Source organism: Neomonachus schauinslandi, chromosome 8 (assembly GCF_002201575.2).
Source record: "Neomonachus schauinslandi chromosome 8, ASM220157v2, whole genome shotgun sequence".
NCBI lineage: Eukaryota > Metazoa > Chordata > Mammalia > Carnivora > Phocidae > Neomonachus > Neomonachus schauinslandi.
In genome coordinates, this window is record NC_058410.1 from 144,359,223 (window position 1) to 144,366,495 (window position 7,273).

Sequence of the window (7,273 nt, forward strand, 5' to 3'; positions counted from 1 at the left end):
AGGCGTCCGCTGCGCTTCCTCCAAGTACAGAAGGAAATGTGGCAGATTTAGCCGTAAGACTCCCGTGCAGACAAAAGTGTGTTTAGTGCGTCGGGCAAAAATCCGCAGGTTGCACGAAGGCTTGGGGAGGGGGCGAACGCCCCCCGCGGCCCCCGACGTTTAGGAGCAGGAGGACGAGGGTGCTCCCTACAAGCATCTTCTTTTCCAACGAAGTCGAGTCGATTCGTGAACCACCACCTGCCTCCCTTGCGGGTGACCTGGGAGCGTGCCAGTGCTGGGGTCTCTGGAACTGGGAGCAAATCTACTCGGGCCCCGGGGCGGCGATGGGGGTTAGGGTAAGCAGGGGTTTAGGCCTGGGCGGGAGCAAGTCCTCTTCCAGAGCTCGCAGGCCAGCGTCCGCTGCACGACGCTGCGCTGGATGCGCTGCAGGGAAGGAGATGCTGTCGCTGATTTGCGTGCACGGTGCAGGGAGGGAGGCGCGATGCCGAAAACCGCCCTGGGTGCCCTCCCTCGGTGTCCCCAAGCTCCGAGGCCACACCGCACGTATTCGTCTCATTGCTTTCAGGAAAGTGCTTGGCAAATACCGGTGCGCTTTCCCGTTCCGTGCGGGTTAGAGAAATCTATAGGTATAGACGGTCCAGGAGTTTCATTTCCTGTGAGTTCCTAGCTGCTTCCCAAAAAATGGGTTACCTGGTTTGGGTTGGTTTTGTTTTTCCCAATGCAAGGGCCCGTTTTCGTTCAATTGTAACCAACGCAACACGTTTCCTGTTCTCCTTTTTAGGTTTGTAACTCAGCTTCCTTCAGCAGAATTTCCAGAGGCTCTACAGGAAGGATTCAGAACAAAATGGTTGAGTGTGGATGCCAGAGAGATGGGTCCCCATTTCATGACCAGCAAAGTGTCAAGGGCAAGAGGTGAGAGCTGATGGATATGCATCTTGAGAAAGCAGAGATAAATGCTTGGATTTAATAGATTATATTTAGCCAGAAGTAACAAAGTGTTCTTTAAATAGAGCTCTCTTCAATTCACATATCACTGGGAATGGGGGAGGGGGAGGGCTAGATCCAATTAAAGACCAAATATTTTCCTTTTATTTATATCAGAGAAGATAAACTATACCCTCACTTCTAAACAGAATGAATGTGGTCATGGAAAGTAAGGACCTTCACTGGCAATCTGGAAAATTCCCCACTATTTGCTTTAAAGGATTGTATGACATTTTAAATCTTAATTTTCTGCCTCTCCCCATTGGAATATTTTGAGGGCAGACATTTGTCTTGAGCTTTCCTAAAACATTTTTTAAGTTTCAACTTTTTGTTATTAACATAATAACCCCAAAAGAGTTCTTCATCAAAGAACACATGCAAAATAATTCTTTTTTTTTAAAGATTTTATTTATTCATTTGAGACACAGAGATACAGATACAGAGAGAGAGCATGAGCAGGGAGAGAGGCAGAGGGAGAGGGGGAAGCAGACTCCTCGCTGAGCCAGGAGCCCGATGTAGGGCTCGATCCCAGGACCCCGGGATCATGACCTGAGCCGAAGGCAGACGCCCAACCGACTGAGCCACCCAGGCACCCCTGCAAAATAATTCTTAAGGTCTAATTAAATGTCAGCAGATTAGAGACGTAGAGAAGCCTCCATGAATTCTGCAAACCTCTACCTGGTATCAGTTAGTCAGGAAACAGACTCAAGGCCCATGTAATTGTGAAGGGCATTGAAAAAGACAGTTGATCAAAGCAAGGACTATTGAGGAACATTCAACATCAAAGTCCTTGAGTCTACAGGTAGAGAATTCATCTTTCTTGTGCCAAGTAAAATAGATGTTTCTCCTTCTTGATTAGAAGAATCTTGGGTAATGAGGACTGTCTCACCCTGGGATGGAGGGGGGTGGAAAAAACAAATAGCCCACACTCCTACCTCCCAGAAACTCACAATAGCAACACTTGGCTGTATCTTCTTTTCCCCTCATCCCCTCCCCCAGTATTTTGTTTCTTTAATAACAAAAGTGGGAAAGGTTTTTTTTTATTCTTATGTTAATCCCCATACATTACATCATTAGTTTTAGATGTAGTGTTCCATGATTCATTGTTTGTGCATAACATCCAGTGCTCCATGCAGAACGTGCCCTCCTCAATACCCATCACCAGGCTAACCCATCCCCCCACCCCCTGCCCTCTAGACCCCTCAGTTTGTTTTTCAGAGTCCATCGTCTCTCATGATTCGTCTACCCCTCCGATTTCCCCACTTCATTCTTCCCCTCCCGCTACCTTCTTCTTCTTCTTCTTCTTTTTTCTTAACATATATTGCATTATTTGTTTCAGAGGTACAGATCTGAGATTCAACAGTCTTGCACAATTCACAGCGCTTACCAGAGCACATACCCTCCCCAGTGTCTATCACCCAGTCACCCCATCCCTCCCACCCCACCCCCCACTCCAGCAACCCTCAGTTTGTTTCCTGAGATTAAGAATTCCTCATATCAGTGAGATCATATGATACATGTCTTTCTCTGTTTGACTTATTTCGCTCAACATAATACCCTCCAGTTCCATCCACGTCGTTGCAAATGGCAAGATCTCATTCCTTTTGATGGCTGCATAATATTCCATTGTGTATATATATATATATATATATATATATATATATATATATATATACCACATCTTCTTTATCCATTCATCTGTCGATGGACATCTTGGCTCTTTCCAGTTTGGCTATTGTGGACATTGCTGCTATAAACATCGGGGTGCACGTACCCCTTCAGATCACTACATTTGTATCTTTGGGGTAAATACCCAGTAGTGCAATTGCTGGATCATATGGTAGCTCTATTTTCAACTTTTTGAGGAACCTCCATACTGTTTTCCAGAGTGGCTGTACCAGCTTGCATTCCCACCAACAGTGTAGGAGGGTTCCCCTTTCTCTGCATCCCCGCCAACATCTGTCGTTTCCTGACTTGTTAATTCTAGCCATTCTGACTGGTGTGAGGTGGTATCTCATTGAGGTTTTGATTTGGATTTCCCAGATGCCGAGCGATATTGAGCACTTTTTTATGTGTCTGTTGGCCATTTGGATGTCTTCGGGAAGGTTTTTTTTTTTTTTTAAGATTTTATTTATTTGACAGAGAGAGACAGTGAGAGAGGGAACACAAGCAGGGGTAGTGGGAGAGGGAGAAGCAGGCTTCCCGCGGGCTCCATGCGGGGCTCCATGTGGGGCTCCATGCGGGGCTCCATGCGGGGCTCCATGCGGGGCTCGATCCCAGGACCCTGGGCTGAAAGCAGACGCTTAACGACTGAGCCACCCAGGTGCCCCTGAAGTGGGAAAGTTTTTTAAAGCAAAAGATATGCTCTTGATGGGCGCCTGGGTGGCTCAGTTGGTTGGGCGGCTGCCTTGTCTCAGGTCACGGTCCCAGGGTCCTGGGATTGAGTCCTTCGTAGGGCTCCTTGCTCAGTGGGAAGCCTGCTTCTCCCTCTGCTTGTGCACGCTCTCTCTGTCAAATAAGTAAATATATATATATTTTTAAAGTATGCTCTTGAGATATGAGAATGGGTGAGCTTAAGAGAGAGAGAGCTGGGCCCCCTCCCCCAGTATTTTGAGTGCAAAAAAAAAAAAAGGGAATAGTTGAAGTCATACAAAACATAAATTGTGCCAATATCTTCCAGACAAAAACCACCAGGAATACATAAGTAGTTGAACGAGTTGGGACCTCTGGGTGCATCTCAGTAAGAGGGTTTTAGTCTTGTGTTAGGTGATTTGGGGGATTTAAAGAAGCAGGGCTTCTCCGGATAGGATGCTGTCTGGAAGGAGGGAGTGATTCTAGGATTGGATAGCTTAATAAATCCTACCCTGAAGGAAGGAAGACCAAAGCAATGCTAAAACTAGGGTTGGTCAAGAAGCTGTCATCATTCTTACTGAACAAGATGAGGAGACGCTGGGTCACTTTTGTGGCTTAACAATATTTGTGTGTCTGGTTCTGTTTTGTGTGTGTTTCACGTTTGTGTTTGTGTTCAGATGGGAAAGCAGTGTGATCTTACTTTCATTTTGATCCATCAATGGTCATTGAAAGGCCTGGTCTGACATCTGTGTTCTGTGAAATTGTTTATGTTCAACAAACGAACATCAAGGCCTAGCTGAGAATACCAGGTCAGATCCCACGTGGTGGGGGCTGCTTTTAGCTGTGTCAATTTTGTATTTTACTAATTTAATTGAATATTATATCATCAGCACTTTTTTTCAGGCACTTCTCAAATGTCATTTTAGTGGCTTTCTAATGTTCCATCATTTAGATGAAGTCGGAATCAAGGGACTATTTCCCCTTGTTGGACATCTATGTTATTTCTGCTATGTTACTGCTATCCATTTTTTAAATACCGTAATTGGTTTTGTGCACGGAACATTTTTCTGTAGTTAGAATTGATTCCGTAGGACAATGTTTTGCAAAATGAATTACGGGTAGAGTGTTTTCAAGCTCCAGATGAGCTGAGACACTTGTTTGTTAGTGCTACGGTTGCAAGAAGAAAGAACGTCTTGCGAGAATATGAAGAAGGAAATATTATTCCTGTCACCACAGAGGAAGCCAGAAGCCAGTGACATTTAACTGCAAATGAGAGTTTTACAGACAAGGGCTTGAGGAAACATTTCCCTTGTAATCTGAACATTTGACGGATCTCCTTGTTTGTGTCCCCACAACGGCACTTTTGTTCCCAGCATTGCGGACCCCGAATCTAAGTTTACAGCCATTAAAAGGAAGTTGGCTCAAGGCCCTCCCCTAGGAACCGCATGATTTCTAAGCCCAAAATCAACCCTATTTAGAATATGGCTCAACTTTGCCTGGTACTTACGTGTTTCTATCTGTCCTTTCAGCTTTGTGCGTGACAGAAAGTCGCTGGGTCCGGCTCTTCGGAAAGTTCGTTCTCTGGGATGGTGTCCTTGGGGCCGGGGGCCGGGGGCTGGGGGTCAGGGGCCTAGGAACCCAGTTGAATGCCATCTAATGAGTCCCAGCTCCGTATTCAGCTGTGAAAGTAACGCAGGTGAGTGCCCTTGGAACCTGCTCCTCTCCCACCTGCTTTGGCCAGTCAGGGGCTGCCCAAGGCGCCACTCAGTTCCAGCCTGCCTTTCTGCGGTTCCCCAGACTTAGACGTGAACCCACACATCCTGGAGGATCAGTGCCTGGAGAATGGACTAAGGTCAAGGAAACTCGAATCTCACCATCCTCGACTGGTTCTTGATTTACTAGGGGTGCATTCTTTAATCCAAGAACCCTTGGATAAGCCATGAAATTCTTTCTTACAAAACTAAATGTGTGCAGACGCTCCACACACCAGGCACCTGTCACATCTCACCTTAGCCCACGTGGCCATCGGCTTGCCTACCCCGCACTTTCACTAAAAGTTAACATTCTGGGGGCGCCTGGGTGGCTCAGTCGCTTAAGCCTCCAACTCTTGATTTTGGCTTATGATCTCCGGGTTTTGAGGTCATGATCTCAGGATTGTGGGATTGAGCCCTGCCCGGGGCTCACTGGGCATGAAGCCTGCTTAAGATTCTCTCTCCATCTCCCTCTCCAACCCCAACCCCCCCCCCAAAAGAGCTAACATTCTGTGGAAGGAGCCTGTAGGGTGGTTAAAAGATTTGAAATTCCTTGGGGTTTGCCTGCAGAGGTTCCAACCCCGCTGACTGGTTGTTAAAGGGTAAGCCAGTAAGAGATGTAGGTAGTTTCATCAAAGATGTTTATTTAGAGAGAAAAATCAATTATTCAGGAAAGTTAGTACATGGATCTGCTGTCAGGAAGGTCTGTGAATAAAGGTGTAAAAATAGTATCCCATATGACTGATAGCATCAGCCCTTCAATATGCTCAGATTGGAGAGGATGGATCACTGATCACTGATAATGTTACATGAGCAGAGGGGGCTGTAAAGTCTGTGTATACCAACACTGTGGGGAAAAACAAACTTCACTCTTAAAGATGTCCATTGTAATTCAGTCAATTATCAGAGCAGTCTGGAAGCAGCAAACCAATTTTCTGAGCCACCAAAAAGGAATATCAATTCCCATGAACAAGGATGACTAGGGGTATAGTGCTGGTCCAGACCCAGGACCTTCCTCAGTGTGAAAGGTATTATCAGTGAGGCAGAGGTGGACCACCAATAAGCACAATTTATAGGCTCAGGAATTGGAAGAGAGGGGATTATTGGAAAAAAGCAAAATGCTTTCACACAAAATCTATGGTCTGAGAGATCTGGGTTTTTAGGAAACCAAAGTAGTCAATCCAGTTAATTGGACAGCACAGTTTAGAAGATGGGGGGTGGTGGGGGCAGAGCATCATAGCCGTGTGAATAAATAAATGCTAGATAACACAGGGTCTTTTATGCTACACCAGACTGGATTCCACATGATACATATTGGAAAAGTCTACACAGTATTTTGAGAATGTGCGTGCATTATTAGAGTAGCCCATGATGGAGAAATGGCCCAGAGAACTTAATAATAAAAATAATGTTTAGGTATCATCTCTGCATCAAATTAATTATTTGAAAACATGTTCTCAGATGAGTTTTTAATATTACTGAGATAGAGGGAACAAGGTACTGAGGAATATTTCATTCTACTGACACTCGTTTGGGGGTTTGTTACAGATAATTGCCATAACAAGCTGTTTGAAATAATTGACTACTCCCTAGCCTAAGGCATCTTATTTTTTGTTAAGGAGCCCTTTCAAGTGAACTTTTTTTTTTTTTAAAGATTTTATTTATTTATTTGAGACAGAGAGAATGAGAGAGACAGAGAGCACATGAAAGGGGGAAGGGTCAGAGGGAGAAGCAGGCTCCCCGCCGAGCAGGGAGCCCGATGCGGGACTCGATCCAGGGACTCCAGGATCATGACCTGAGCCGAAGGCAGTCGCTTAACCAACTGAGCCACCCAGGCGCCCCGAACTTTTTTTTTTATTGCAGACATAAATTAATGACAAATACATTTTTACCACTGCCCACCCCAAACGACTTCCTTTCACTTGAAAGCTTTAGAATCCTCTGAAAACTACAGTATGCGGGCTTAATTATCTCAATTAAGTAGTCTACAGTATCCTTAGTTATATCTCTGGATTGCCAGATTTGATCTTCCCCACTGACGTGTGCTTTGTGAAGATCTCAGATACTTCATCGGAAAAAGAGAGAAGAGAAAGAAAGAAAGAAAAAGAAGAAAGAAAGAAAGAAAAGAAAGAAGAAAGAAAAGAAAGAAAGAAAGAAAGAAAGAAAGAAAGAAAGAAAGAAAGAAA